Source organism: Lissotriton helveticus, chromosome 4_1 (genome assembly GCF_964261635.1).
Source record: "Lissotriton helveticus chromosome 4_1, aLisHel1.1, whole genome shotgun sequence".
Taxonomy (NCBI): Eukaryota; Metazoa; Chordata; class Amphibia; order Caudata; family Salamandridae; genus Lissotriton; species Lissotriton helveticus.
Window position 1 is genome coordinate 327,464,135 of NC_136063.1, and position 16,536 is coordinate 327,480,670.

A 16,536-nucleotide genomic window follows, 5' to 3' on the forward strand; every position below is an offset into this window, starting at 1 on the left:
ACAGCCCAACCGACGCTGATGTCGGAACCGTTCCGTCATTAGCGTCGAAGGGGTTAAAAAGGCGTCTTCAGTTTTTGGTTTACTTTGTGTTCTCACCGTAGGGCCACTCGTAGAATAGCATTCTATTCAGAAACCAGCCAGAGAGGACAACATTGCACTTCACATATGTTTTATCAACATGGACCCCAAGCTGTGGTCGAAGTGGGGGGAAAAATGTTGGGGAACTGGGGGCGGAGAATCAGAGGGCAGGAATAACTAGAGGATTGGGTCAGTGGGCAAAGTCAGAGTTGTGGCCAGAAAGAGCAAATCATTCTAATTTTTAGTATTTGTTTGGCATTATACTACCCAGTTACAGATTATTACTTTATTTAATCTAATCAATGGATAATACGAGTTATTGACATTAAAATACATTTACAAAGTGGGATTAGATTCCAATCACTGAATGTCCCAAATATGCTTTAAAGTGGAAGCACAAGCCATTTGTCTCCGAACCATGGAGTTTCCGTCATCAGCACTTCTAATCACTTTTCCCACAAGACAATGTTTGTTGGTGCCCCTCCCCCCCATGACTACCTCAGCCATGGGTTTCCCCAATACCACCCTTTAACAATGCCCCTCAAGTTTCCATAACCACACTCTTGCTCACTTGCATCTAATTTGATTTACAGCACCACTGGACCAGAGTAGGGTGTCCGAGCACTTTACATCACACACATTACACAGAGACAATCAATCATATGTGTAAATCACTGTATTGCAAATGTTACATAAGACAAAGATTACAAGGTGACAACCATACTAGTAGGCAGTATAGGTTAATATTGTTTGGTCCGTAGAAACACAAACTTTGAATTTAGAACATAATACCATTGTTGTGAGTTTTCTTTGATAATCCGAATTGATATCTATCCAAATGTACCCTTTTTGCAACATGAGGATAATGAAAGGCTGGGGGGGGGGGGGGGGGTGGACGGACCATAGCACTCTAATTTATACCGTGCAGTTCGCATGCAGTTCTTAGTTATTAACTCCCTATTCTTTGCTAGGATTTTGACTTATAAACTGCAATAACAAAAGGATCTAACCGACAAATGCAGTAACCAACTGACCTATTTACATTATGCGCACTTTGTGATCTGCATGGTACATATTCTTTGCAGCAGGCACATTAACCCTTTGTGCTACCTTTCCACAAGTCAAAACTTCCACTTGACAAAACTCCAGATCTCTCTAGTAAGAACACTAAGCACCGGAATTATCATGACATTTTTATTGTTGCCGAAAATTTCTGGAGGCCAGGAAGGAGGCGTCAAGCGCTTTTAGAAACCTAATATATATGCAAACATGACGCCCCCACCAGAAGTCAGCATCCAGTGCGATCCCACCAGTCGCACCACCCTGGAGCCGCCCTGATCAAGGGTACCATGACCTCAATGACAGAGTCACTGTCACTCTAAGGTAAGCTGCTTCATAGGGCTGCCCTCAAGCATGGAGGTTGAACTTCAGCATGGGTTGTGGTGGACAAGCCTTCAAGGTTAACCCACATTTGCCACCGCTAGGGTCCACCTGCTGGTGCTAAGACACCAGGGTTTCTAAGGTCTTGCGGGGTCTTCTCAGGTTTAGCACGGGAGTGTGCTCCCTCATGAGAGAGGTCTGGGGGACTGGTCATGAAGTATGAACCTAGTTCCCTAGTTCCAAATTTGGCAGCTCTGACCATAGTGCCACATCCTCTGTGTCTCCCACTGAACACCATACTGTCCCACTTAGAGCAACTCGCACTGCCTTCAACTACAAACCCAATTGTGACCTGCTATAAACACCTAGATGCGGCTCAATTCAAATTAAGCATTAGATAAGAGAAACATGCTGCATAAAAAAATAAATGTAAAAAAAGTAACAACATCCTGGAAAAAGCAAACACTCAAGGGAATGCAAGATTAAGTAAAGCATGTGAAATGTACGAAGGAACAACATAGTTACCTTAACGCTTTTACACTCATTATTCAGAAATCAACAAGTGTTTTTGCCTGAAAAGTTGAGGACATGACTACGGGCCCAGAAGGGACCCGTTTCAATGTCCATTTCTTATATCCTTACAAAACGTAAGCAGCATGGTTTAAATAGGCCTATCCCTGAAAACAAAGCAGCTGTACACAATTTATTTTCCAATACAATCAAGCATGTGTTGCACAGTACTTCCAGGAAAGGTGCACTTCCCCACCCAGGGAAAACAATGTTGTTCAAAGAAAGACAAGAAAACAAAAGTAGCTCTTCACTTGCAAACTCTGTAAGGTGGTGCTAATATGTTTGGGTGTGAATAAAATCAATCTGGCTACTTTGCAACCACTCTATCTTGCTTCATTTCGTTATTTTTCACATTATTTATCACTGTTGCAAGGCTGCACTTTGGAATAGAAAAATGTACGAAAAAGATGACATTTCCAGCAAAAGTTGGGGTTTTTTGGATCCATTTCACAGAGGAACAAATAAACGAAAGGAGAGGAAAGAGGGAGAGGGAAGAAGAGTAAGAAAGGGGGGGGGGGGGAGAGCAGGAGAAGCAGCATTGTGCTCGTCTTCTCTGGGCAAGAAGGAAAAGACCGAGTCCTTTGCCTTCTCTGCCTGCCCTGCCCGTCACCGAATGGCCATGAATGCTATTTCTGCCGTCCTGAGATGCGTGTATAAAATAAAAAAGTTGGGAATCTATTCAATTAAATTAGATGGGGCAAGCTACTGACCCCAGGACTCTGGATACGAGACCTTCTAAAGACAGGCAAAATATTTGTAAGTAACTTTATAGGCCATCTTGACATACCTGTGGCCCACATGCCCTGGGCCTCGCAGCACTACATAATGGCTACAAGGCCCAGGGAAGGAGGCCCGACACCTGGACCTTGTAGCTTGATCCAGGGCTTCGCGGCAGTAACGAGGCACTTGACAAAACACCACCGTACCACGAAAGTTCTACATACATTTTAAATGCACATTTCTATTAACAGAAAAAAAAATCTTTGCTTAGTTGATCTGGCTTCTCTCTCCTCCCCTCCCTCCCCTCTCCTTACCTGTGCCCAGCTGGTCCTGGAACAAAGGGGTCTACTGTCGCCTAGAAACAAAATGCAAAAAGGGTACCTAAAATGGCTGGTACTTAACAGAAGCACTGCCCCGCCCCTGACACTGTGCGGCAACAAAATTTCCGGCTCAGCTGCTGAGCCGTCCCCCATTCGGTTTGTCCCTTCCCCCCATCCCTGCACACCCAGGAATGCCACAAAGCCCTGACCAGCAAGGTCAAGACACCTCGCATTCCTAATGTGATTGGGTAGGGCAGGGCCCCTGGGGGAGCAGGTGGGCTAACTGTGACAGCGTGGCCTTTCACAGTGAAGCAGGCCCGCTGTGTTTTAGCGGAGCGCGTGGGCCTCATGCAGCGTCCCACACTACCCATGCTTAGCGCCGGCCCTGGCTCCAACCAACACTCACGAGGCTGGGGCCAGCTGGGTATTGTTCGCTGCGGAAGGGGGCTGTTGAACTTGGTCACAGGGGTGCAGATTTCTCCAGGCTCACTGCCAATCTGGGGCCGCAAGACGGGTGGTGAATTTGCTGGTAGTCGATCCCGGGTCCTCACCCCCCATCCGCTACTGCACATCAGTAAGGTGGTCTTGGTGAGAATTCCTGCCTTATGAGGGTAGTCGGCTGCTCTCCAAGGAGCCAGGCCTGGTCATATGTCTAGTTCTGCGGTCGGGGGCAGGGCTGCGAACCGCTGGCTGTGTGCCTACGGACCGACCAATGTCTCACCAGGGTGCTGCCTCTGTATTTCTTTTTTTGCTGGGGGGGAACTGGGAAGGGGTGGGGCTCCAGAAAGAGTTGCATGGGTTGCAAATCCACGGTGTTGCCCGGGCCTCTCTCCCCCTCACCTTCGAAAGACAGATGCTTTGCCTTGGTGAAGGAAACACAAAGACCTCCCCCGCCCGGGTCTCCCGGCGCACCGGCTGCTCACACTGCCCCATTGGCAAGAGGGCTGCACTTGGCACCATCCTGTATGGCTACTGCGTTGATGGGCCCGACATTGACGATGGTAGGGAAGGGTTTGTGGAGGCCCCAATATTTGGACCCCCTGGAGGCGTTGGCTACTCATGCTGCCCCTGGACAAGCGGGCCAGGTATTGGCCACTCGCCAGAACTACCCCAAGTGGTCACCGAATGTCAAGTCTCCATTTACCTGAAATCCAGGATGTTAGATTTAAGAGATGAGACACTTGTTTTCTACGCCCCCAAAAATCAATGACTGTAAAACCGTATGTAGAACACAGCTTAACAAGAACAGATCTTCAGGGAATGGGGGAAAATTAGACAAAATATAAAAAAGAACAGAAAGAAAACACTCTGCTGGATTCGGATCGTGGTACGACTGTGGCGCTGATCGCAATATCTTAACCACTATGTAAACACAGCAATTCTTCTGAGAAAATATCTATGTACAAACGATAAAGATCAATAAACATTCATTAACCTTCTTAGTTGAATACATCCACTAGTATCCTGATTTATGTTGCACATGAAGATAACACGTTTCACTTTAATTTGCTACTCAACATGTAGCTGAGATAATGTTTCCCTTTTATCATCAGATGTATCACGAGCTTAAAGTGACGTTCTTAAACACATGCTGCTCTCTGTAGTGAAATAAACAAACACCTTGTCACCTTTTCAGCATAACACACAAATAACTCAAATTCAGATGTTCCATGAAACACTAACAAAACACCGTTTTCTTGTCTTTAAGAATATCATAAAATAAAAGTAATACAAACATGAAAATTGTTTCAACAGAAAATGTCTTATTTCTGAGTAGGAAATGAGTCTGTCTCTCCTTACTTTGAAAAGTCTTATTTGTCTCACTCTTGAAATATGAAGAAACTATTATTAAATGAACCGTGGGGCATTTCCTCTGTGAGCGCAAAGGTTGTAAATTATCAGCCTTTGGAACAGAACAGAAAAGTACCTGTTTAATCTTTGACATGCTTCCACTGAAAGCTTTGTTAATTAGAAATGCATTACTTGACAGAGCGCTGCTTTTTCTTTCTTTGTTGCAGGCCAGAGTTATTTCCTTGACGGACCAAAAAAACAAAATAAAAACATTGTTTCCAACACCAAGGGAATAAATGGAGCAGGCAGCAGCAGTCAAGGCAACAACCCAAACACCAGCCAGGATGTCCAGCTAGAACCCCAGGGGAAGAGGACGAGTAATATAAGTGAGTAGACTAATCCCACTTTAATAACAGAGGCGACAAAGAATGAACACCTTCTATTTGTTACCTTCAAATTGCCATTAGGGACGGAAGAAGACATTTGGCAGTTGTTGGACTTGGCCCTTTTGGCAGGTTCACCCCTAAACTTTTTGCTTTTAAATGTGACCTGATGTTAGTTGTTCTTGGCTTCTGCGCCCTTTAACACTGTGTCCCAGTGTAAAGTGCGTGCGCAATCTGAGTGCGTGTGGTGAGATTGGCTTGCCCTCCCATAGGAATGCATGGAGGATATATGTGTCCATGGTAATTCGTGGTGTGAGAGGAGTGCAGGGGCGAGTTTGGTATGTGTGAAATCGTGAGAATAAATGCTGCGCAATGGTGTGCGCAGATTTAATGGGACTAGTGGAGAAGTGTCACTTTTTGAAGGGGTTGGGTGGTGAGCTTGGCTCCAGGAGCCAGGATGGGTCCGCCCGGTGGTGAATAGGGAGATCTGCATGTAGATGGGAGGGAGGAGTTGCACCTAGGACCTGAATAGGGCTGTGCCTTCCCTCCACAATGCTGGCTCCGCCCCCTGTTGTGCGTCTGATGTCCCTGGCCCATCCTGTGAATAGAAGAAGAGGAGCTGAGCAAAACAAAGTGATCAAGTGCTCCCAAACCAGTTGCATTTGGTTTTCCCTTAACCCTGTGCTAGGTTAGAAAGGAAATTTGTGTATAAGAAGGGTCTGTGACCCCATGAAAATGTTCTCTCTCTGTATTCCTAACTTGAGGGGGGCCTGCTGCTGCTGGGCGCCAGGAGGTGCCACCACAGGGGACCCTATGAGCTGGCCCCTGGGCCCAGCCTTTGCCCCCTTTATTCTGCAGGACTTTACCTGAGCCCTGCCTTGCTTTGGCGTGGAAGAGCACTTTGTTCGGACCCTGGACTTGGGACTTCCAGGACCTGAGCGTGCTCCCTTTTGCTGTTGTTCTAGGTGGCACTTTTCTCATCCCAGGAGCACGTGGGCTTCGCAGCGCGGAGATGCCTCATCTACAGAGGGAGCCCCGGCCTGGGGATTCCCCCGCCATTGCTATCTCCCAGGCAGGTGCCCACCCTGCATCTGTGCGCTGGACAATGTGTTTTTGCCACATTTCTGCTTATGCCACAAGCGGGTGCCCACCCGCGTTGTGGCTACTTTTTTTTAATTAGGTCCTCCAAGCGTGTGCCCACCCCGCATCTTTGGCGGTTCCTGAAGCTTATTCCCCTAGCGGGTGCCAACCCCGCCAGGGACTATGTGCATAGAGAGACGGGAGCCTACCCCGTACTGCCGCCGCCAGGAATTGAAACACTGAGGGCCGCCGCTCTGCCTTAGCGGCGACCCGGAAGTAAAGGGGAGAAACAGGAAGCAGATGGGAGCCCACCCTGCGCTCCTGTAAACTGAAGGAGGCTCGCCCGACGCGGAGAACAAAGGCGGCGTCGGCACCCCGGCCCCCGAGAGCGAGGGAGAGCCCCGTGGTGCCCAGAGAAAAGAGGAAGCCAGAAGCCGACAGGAGCCTACCCCGGACTCCGGTGCCCAAAGGAGAAGTCGGCCGGTCGGGACACCAGCGGAGCTGTGCCGGTGTCCCGGGAAGTGCCGCATTAAGACAACCCAGGCGGGAGCCTACCCCGCGCTGGGACGTGAGCGGGACCCAAAGGGGCGGGTCAAGAAGCAGCCAGTCCGGCAGCAGGGCTCCCAAGCACTGAAGAGGCCCGAGGCACATTGCCTGCCCCCGCCGCGGTAGGAGAAGTGCTGAGTGGCCAGCGAGGACTCTGCAGAGAAAATCGTTTAGAGAGCCTCAGTGTGGATTCCGGAGGGCACCAAGTGCCTGTGCCCATCCTCTGGATTTTCTACAGCTGCCTAGCAATTAGTCGGAAGCTGCCACGTTTAGATGAGTTTGGCGCACTTTGCTTTCGCTGCCTAGGCAGCGCGCCCTGACACTGTTGAACAAAGGGCATTTGAGCCCCATGGAAGGCCAGTTGGCCTGGGGTCAGTACCTAAAGTGATTCTGGCGCAAAGTGATTAAATCCTGTGTTTCAGGTCTAATATGTTTAATGCCTTTGGCGTAATGTATGTATGCACCCTGTGTTAGACCTCTAAATGTGTTTTATCATTAGGAGGTTGTTTTGCCTTGCATAGTTTATGCTAGTTAGTTTGTTTCACTGCGTGACCTATGCCTAAGGTGATTAGCATTGCGTAGTGTGTTCCTACCTTTTACCAGTAGTTACTGGTTATGTCCTACAATTTTGATTTGTGCTACATTTATAATTGGTGATTTGTGATTGTTCTAACAGTGGCCCAATTGGCCTTGTCAGGTGTATATAATCCCTTGTAGATACTGCCCAGTGCCCGTTGGCACAGTGTACATTGTGTGATTATGATCTAATGTGTTTAAGGGAATACAAGGGCTATTTTTATATATAACCTTGTGTGGAGCTCCTTTTGTGGTGAGCCTAGTGTGTTGTTGCTGTGTGTGTGTGTTGCGCAAATGCTTTACACATTGCCTCCGGGATAAGCCTGACTGCTCGTGCCTAGCTACCAAGGGGGTGAGCAGGGGTTATCGTTGGCGTGCAACTCCCAAGCCCCGACTAGAATGGTGGTCTCTGCCTGGCTTTGGCGCAAGCCTTAGCCAACCAGAGATCCCATTTCTAACAGCAGTCCATAGTGGAGAAGATAAATAGTGTATGGCAAACTAGAAGGACAGTGCCAGGGTGCAAGAAGCGCTGGTCTGAAGGTATGAATAAGCGCAGGACCAAGGAGAAACTGGCCAAGAACCTGAGGGCAGCCATGCAGACCGGAGAAGGACAGGGAGGTGCTGGCCCCCGCGGAGGAGCAGGTGGCATCGGTCAAACCAGCAGAGTTGGTGGCAGGAGGTGCCTGAGAGGACAGTGCTAGGGTTGAGGACCAGGAAGATCCACAGGGTAAGTGGTAACAAAGGACAATATGTTTAAAAATGTAATGCAGTGCAGAAAGCTACACTACTGCACTGCACTGTGCGCAAGGGAAAGGGCAGGAATCTCACATGTTTAGTAAAACATTGTATAAATGTAAGTCATTCTGCCCAGTTACTTTTTGTACAGCCCAGGCCAGCTCTGGCAAGTTTGTTAGGTCAATACATGATGTGCTGCCCCATCAAGGTTCTCCTTTGCATACTGGTACTTGTAGTGGAATGTATAACATCATTGACCAGTCCCACAATACAAAGCAAAAAACCTGGACTGGAGCAGCACATCGTACATGGACGTTTGAACCCTGCCCAACCTGACTGTGATAATGCAAGCCCCCTTGCACCATGAGGCTAGTGTGTCGGTCTCAGGCCAATGCAGCCAAGTGTAATGGAATGGGGTTACTAGAGGATTAACACATCACCTGAAAGGGGATCCAAGTGTGGAGTAAGTGACGTATCTCCAAGGAGGAAAATGAGAAGAGCAACATGTACAATCTCTAGCATGAAACTATATTGCACACAGCTATCCTGATGTGTGGGTGAGATCACACAGGTGTTGCCTGTCATGTTAGAGACTACCCTACCCCTGTCATGTACAAATGAGGGGTGGGGGTGAATGCAAGTGATACACATCAATGGACCATGAGTGAGTGTTTGAAGCATAAATGGTGTGTGAGCCCCTGGTAGTGTAGTGCAATGTAAGTATGGCTGAAAGCATTGAACTGGCCGTGTGTCTGAAAGGTGAGCCATTAGATAGCAAGGAGGGGAATTGTGATGCGTGTACAGCAAGGTACCCTGACCAATAGTCACACACTGCTGTGTCTGATTATTTTACACTTGTGTAGCAGCTGTGAAGGGATGGAGTAGACGATGGCATTGGTGTACTACATCGTACATGTAATGTGGGCCTAGGTGAAGGTGTAGCAGTTGTCAGGAGAGAGGGGTTAAAAGAAATGTCGGACTACACCACACATGCCAGATCAGGAGGGAGTGAAACAGGGAATAGTGAAGTGACAGGATGAGCTAGGTGACCAGGATGATGCACAGGTTGTGTGAGTGGGTGGAGGGTGAGGTGTTTGGGCCTAGTTGTGTGGTCTACCAGGGTAGATACATGTTACAAAATATCATCACTACCATCATGTGGGGTACAACTTGAGCCATAGGCCTCACATACAGGTAGGCATGTTGGTCAATTTCACATGGTAACATATTGGTGGTGTTCATGTTACATACGAGCCAATGTATGATCTGGGTGTCATCAGTGTGTGACAGTAAGTTGAGTCCCTGGGTCTAAATGATGATTGCCAGAAGAGTCATGTACAGGTACAAGTGAGCGGTGTTGAGAAAAGAGATGCGGGATACTCAGATTATTAACTTTGGCAATGACTAAATGGAGTGAGTGTCAGTGGTTGCAATTTTCCAAGCTTGACGGGCCTATCCCTCTCTGAGATGGTACACAGTGCCTACTGTTCTGAACTAAGGAGAGGAGTGTGTTTAATGAAATTACAGGATTACACACAAATAAGTAAACCATGGTAAGTATATGCTCTTACACATTCCTGAAGTGTAGCAAGGTTGCTTGCTCTGTAGAGTTGAGTGGATCAAGGTAAAATATGGGGCCTTTGCCACACGAGTGCACGAAGTGCATGCAAGACAGCACAACAAGGCAGGCTGGCGTAGTGTACTGTGTGAAAGGCAGAGTGCAGGACCAAACTCAATAGATGACTAATCCTACATCACTTTCCCAGGAGCTATGGGCTAAGTAGTGGCTGGTAGGAATGCAGGCACTCTGGTGACTTGGTGCAATGTGCACAGTAGTGGTGTCAATATAAGAGGATCTCAAATCAGTTTAGCTATCACGAAAATATTAAGTTAATCAACATGGTAAATGTGGCCCTTACCTGCACCTACCCTCACTGGCAGGGCAGCAAGCTGCGTAACTGCATTGTAATGTGTGGTATGACATGATAAGGCATCCTGGTCACACAGTGGTTATGTGACCAATCCAAAGATACTGCCATGTAAAAGGCAACTACAGTATAAATTGGCCTCATTTTCTTTCGGTAACATGCCGTACACGTCAATGTTTAACATAAAGTGAAGGTAAATAAAGCTGGTATGGCAGGCTTATTACTCTTGTCAACATCTATCATAGATCATCATTAACATATTCCATCATTACAGAGGGACAAACAACACTTCCTGACCAACAGCCTGTCCTAGATGACCAACCTGTTGGTGCATCCTGCCCCCACATGGACGATAACACCTTCTGGCAACTCCTGGACTCTACTGGAACTCCTTCTCAAGTCATGTCAAGGGGTGACAGTGCCACTGGGTCTCCAGAGGCACCACCGACCACCGCACATTTCCCATCTGCCAGCCCAAGTCCAAGGTTGCCTTCCAAAAGCAAGCGTTAGGAGTCCAGCAGTGACATACATATATATGTACATGATTGTGACGTTTAAGATAAGGCGTTATGAAAAACTACATTGGTCTATATTTCAAAAGATGTCATAAAAATCACCCTGTGCACTATGTGTTATAAATATGTTATCGAGGAACAATGTATAAATGGTATGTATTTGGTATAACAAAGAAGTATATTACGCTAAGGAGTCCTAATTACCGATTGGTTGACACGATGTAATATGAACCATGCCCAATAATGTATGTTTTTTGAGGCTCAATACTGTACTAGACAGACGATCATATTACGCTAAGGAGTCCTAATTACTGAGTAGTTGAGACGATGTAATATGAACTATGCCTAAAAATTTATGTTTTTGGCGTTTCCATACTGTACCATACACACGATCATTGAGGGAAGATACACAATTGAAATACAGTCAATGAAAATTGAGGTGTTAAGTACTCGTTTCTGAATTCTATTCTATCCGAGCTAAGTGTTATTAATAAATAGGACATTCCAAGATGGACGCCGAATTTCAAGTCCAGTTATACGAGACATATATATAAAAAGATAAATGAATTCAGTTGCTAGCGACAAAACCGGTGAAGATAGCATCTGTAAATTAATGCAGTGAATTAAGCTAATAAGTGAATGAAAATATCATGTCCAGTCACATTATTGAATGTGAACTGTTTTGATTTATGCCGAATTTTAGTCAGAACAAGAAATGATATATCGTTGAGTAAAATTTTATGTTTAAATAATGAGGTGAATAATATCTTAAATCTGCATCATATATAAAATTTGAACTCGATAGTGTGAGCAACTTAGACATTGCAAGATGGCGCCCACTCTATACGGCCATTCCTATGTTTTTCATTAATTAGGGCAAATGTCCGCTTCCGGTTAGTTCGCAAACTAGCTGTTGCTGCAGCCGTGCGGAATGGATATAATTCCCGACTTGGTCCATTATTGAGTAAGTTATTCTATTGTAGCTCTATTTAATGATAAAATATTCAAGTTCATTGAAGTGAGAGTTATCGATCTAACTGGCCACTTCTTTACAGGTGGTCGAGTTGTTTTATCGTCAAACACGCGGGATTGAGTAATCTTCTCTCCCCCTTTTTTGGAAACATAAGAAGTAATTAGACGCCGCTAGCGCACCGGAACTAAGTAAGTAACTTTCAAAAATACGAGCAAGGATCTCTCACTGTATTCCGGTAGTTACTTATGAGTTCCACCTGTTTTAGGCGGTGCATTCGTTACAGTGGAAACACAAATCATATCCTCTGGCTCAGACTAAAAGACGAGTCCTCTAACTGTGAGTCTCAAATAATTCGGTTTAATTACCACACACAGGGTGAGCACTTTTGATTAGTGTAACCTGACAGGTTGTATTTTACTTAATGATAAATCCATAATTACAGGTTGGATTTCCACTACACTACACGCAAGTACTGGTAAGCGCTTCTTTAGTTCCTTGACAAGCTCTACTCATTCTGCTCTATACAATAATAAAAATTAAGTTATCATTATTGTGTTTAGTCCCCAGATAAACTGTCCTGATGAGACCCGGTATCTAGAGAGGGTCGAAACGCCGTCGACGAAATAGAGTAAAGAGACACACCCAACAAACCAAAACTGTCTCATTTTTATACAGTGTCCTTTTGTTTTTTGTTTATGTACTGATAACCTTTATTTGAACATGTCACTATTTTTCACTGTAAATATGGTTACGGTCACCACACTTGGGGTTATGTGAATGTTTTTTCAATGTTTTTTATGTGAAAAGTATTTAAATTGCTTACTTTTGTAGAAATAAAAGTGCCTAGTTCGGTGAAATAGGCTACAACCATTTGGATGTTTTGTGAGCTTGTCAATGAGATTCTTATGATTAATTCATAGAGATATACAGAAGTTATAACCAGTATAGAGTTGTCTATCAGGAAGAGCAATTATTTCAATTGTCAAAAATTGTTACTAAAATTTCCAAATGAGTTCCTTGTGAACGTTGTTTTTCCAGTACAACTGTACTTACCCAGTTTGCAAGGACATATGGGTTGCTCTTGTTATGTATAATATCAGTTGTAATAAGGGCACCTCTGAGGCTATTAAAGGCACCTGCACTTGGCTCCATAGAATGGATAAGTCCCTGGCTGACATTACTAGAGTTATGAGGCAGAGGAAAGAACAGCCCTGCAAATGTGACCAGTGAGGTTGCCCTCCCCCTCCAGCTGAGGGCCATCTGTATCATCTTGCAATCTATGGAGCGCAAGCTGTACTCCTACATAACAACTATAGGTGACTTCCACAGCAACATTGTTGCCTTCTTGACAAACCATCAGGCTGATGTCAGTGCTGAGCTGCCTTCCGTGCTGGCTCAGATGCCTCCCACACAAAACCACCACCTTCAGAGGAAGCACAACACCCATCAGAGGAGGGAGATGTGGACGTCACCATTTTCTGTCTGCGAAGTGCCCGGTAACATTTGTCAGTGCCTCCTGGACAGTTCCTTAGTGGTCCTTGTACAGAACCATGCCACCTAGTACAGCCCCTTTTTGTTTGCATACATGTTTATCCAATCCACTTATGGACCGTGGGTAAGGCCTACCTTTCCTAATATCACTATGGACCTCCTCGCTGGAATTCTCCCCTCTACATGTCACATGACATGATCCCATATGGACTCTATCTGGACATCCTTTGGTTTTGTGGTCTCAAAAACTGCAAATATGCTCATGCTGACCCATACACGTGAAAATAAATGTACTCCTATGAACCAGTACGTTGCATGTCTGTTGCAGACAGGACTAACTAGACTATGGGGAATGTGTATCAGCAGCAGCCACATCTTAACATCTCAAGGAGAGTTAGCCAAAGTCACGAGAACCTTGGCCATTTGGAACTGCATCGGCACCGGACTTGCTATCCTTATCTTGTATGTATGTAACCTGCAATTACTCAGAGAGTCCTTGTGCAAACCGAAAAAACACCCACTGTCACAATGTAATTCCAATACAGCAATATAACAATTTAAACAAAAAGCACAGGTGAACCACCAATAGACATTGAACAAAGACTTTTTTAGAATCCAAGTTCAGAAGTATTCTTCCAAATTTCTTCTTTTATTTCAATGAGGTTTAAAACACGATCAAGATGATCAAAACACAGCAGACGCGTTTCGTCCTTTACAAAAGGACTTCTTCAGGGCTGTTGGTTAAACAAACATATACAAACAAATATATACAACAATGGACAAAGGACAGAAATGAAACTGTTACAACCACATTTATGAAGGTACATTTTGATGTTGCGTACTGTTAATATGTACATAACTTGTACTGATCTGTTGTCTGACTTTTAATAAAAATCAATAAGAAATTTCTGCCGTTATATGTAGCAAAGTTAGATTGGTGTAGTTCAATAACACATATCAATTGATAAATCCAAAGCAATTTAAAAAGTACAATTTAATTTTACATACTGTTACTCTGTATGTATCATATCATATTCTAATGCATGACATTTAATAACAATCTATAATAGATTACTGCCGTTAAGGAGAAGAGAGGTCAATTAACATAGTTGGATAACACAAATATCAATGTATAAATCCAGACACTCATGATCTATAGATTTTTAGCATTATGCAGGCCAAAGCCTGTTCATTGCTTACTGATAAGGAAAGAAGATAAAAGGAGCCTTCAAGCACCAAGGGATAAGACAGACAAAAAAATCCCAAGTGATAAGACCAGAAATTGTGGTGCAATTTACGTAGTGTAACACATCTAAGAGGACAGTAAGAGAGAGCCTTATTCCCAATCTGTGTTGCAACATCTATATAATTTACCCACCGCAATAAGTCTGTACACTTGTAAGTGTTGAAAATAGTCCAAAGAGTGAGGAGAGTGGTCAAAGTATGGTATGCTTTCATCATTGAAGTATCTATATTAGGAGAGACAGACGGGTTATTAATCTGAAACCGGGTGTGGACTAGGTAGAAAAGTTGAGATCGGACAGTAGGAGCCGAATACTCACTTTGCTTAGTTTTAAGCAGTGCCTTGTCCATTAGGGAAGGCAGGTATATATATATATATATATATATAAGATCCATGGTCCCAAGTAAGGGAAGAGGAAACCAATATGATGGCAATGGTGCATCGGACCGGCCTGAATCAAAAGAAATATGTATAATCGCAATAGGATCTCATACTGTCATATTCACCGAGTAACATCGTCCTAGAAAAGCATTAGCATGATATCTATGCTGAGCTTGTGTTGCCGGCTAACTTTAATGAGGGGGGTCAACTGATAAACAGGGAATAAACAAACCATACCTATATAGTGAGATAATTAGAAAAAGAAGGGTGGTGGTGGAGTGCACAGAGGCCACAAAAACGTCGTAGTAGACAGTTTATTTAAGCCAAGGACTAACCCCTGAGCCAAAATAACCCCTGGGCAAAGCCTTAGCATTAAGGTGGTAAAGTCCACAGAAGCCCTAAAATGACATGGTAGACAATTTGTTTAAGTCAAGGACTAACCCCGCGTGAGGCTTAGCCATTACGAGGTAATTTACCGAGATCCCCAAAGTTAGCGTTTGAAAATGCCAGATCCCCAGAGTTACTGTTTGCACATGCCGGACCGCATCGGGTGTCTTATCGGGGAAATGCACGAGTTAATGTACCAAGATCCCCAAAGTTAGTGTTTAAAAATGCCAGATCCCCAGAGTTACTGTTTACACTTGCCGGACCGCGCCAGGTCTCTTACAGGGGAAATGCATGACAATCAGACAATCCCCCAGGCAGAGTCTTGGCGTGACAGAGGTAGAGAACTAGGAAGCCCCAACATAACTTAATGAGCAGTTTATGTAAGGCGAGGACTATCCACCGAGTGAGTCTCAGCAAATACGGAAAAAAGGTCCCGAAATCTCTAAAATTGACATTTAAAACAGCCGGACCGCGTTGAGTCTCTTACCAATATCCGTCGGTGTGTACCTCTCTCGTCAGTGGAATCAGGACGCGCTGAGGTCATGTTAAAAAACAGCTTAATATACCCGCGTCCACTCCATACAAGCTGAAACAGCTGTGTATGTGAACAGGGTCAGCTTCTGATATTCTGGCATCAATGGTGCATGAGCCACCGCCATCTTGTGACGGTGTATTTTATAAAAAGGCAAGTAAAAGGAGAAGCTACCCCTACAAATCGAAAGTAGACCAACTCGGAACGGAGGAGAACATTCCTTGTCTGACATGAATAGAGTAAGTCAGAAAATAAATCAACTGTCCTCAAGGTCACCAGACCGAACGCCATGCCTGCCCAACATCAGACGAGGGGGTCCCAGAGTACTAAATAGTGTAACAATATTGCAACGTGTATTGGGTGACCGCTGATTACATGTTTTAGAGTCCCGAGACTGAAGGATAATCGATACACAAAGTGACGGAAAACAGACTATTACAGAACCAAGCCAAAAACGGGCGCCATCTTCAAATGGTGTCTATGTTCAGTGAAGTATTACGGTGTAATATAGAAGATGACATTCTTACAGACTTAAATACACCACCAAACGCAGTTCCGTCTGCTAGTTTAGGGAAGACGGTAGGGTAACTTCGGTATCATACTCCCATACTTGGTTAGAACAACAATTTTGAGTAGTGCTAAAGGCGAGTCAATATGTGTATGAACAAGGTGCTTAAAATATGAAAAAAGCTATGAATTAGTTGGAAATAATCTGATTAGTCAAACAGAGTGCCCAGAACAGCTACCATTTTAGTGGAGCTTAATGAAACAGCCTAATTTTATATTATGGGATAAGCTATAGAGTTAATTTGAAACAATATAATTAGCCAAATAGAGTGCCCAGAGCAGCTTTCATTTTTGTGGAGCTGAATGAAACAGGCTTATTTTATATTATGAGACTAGCTTA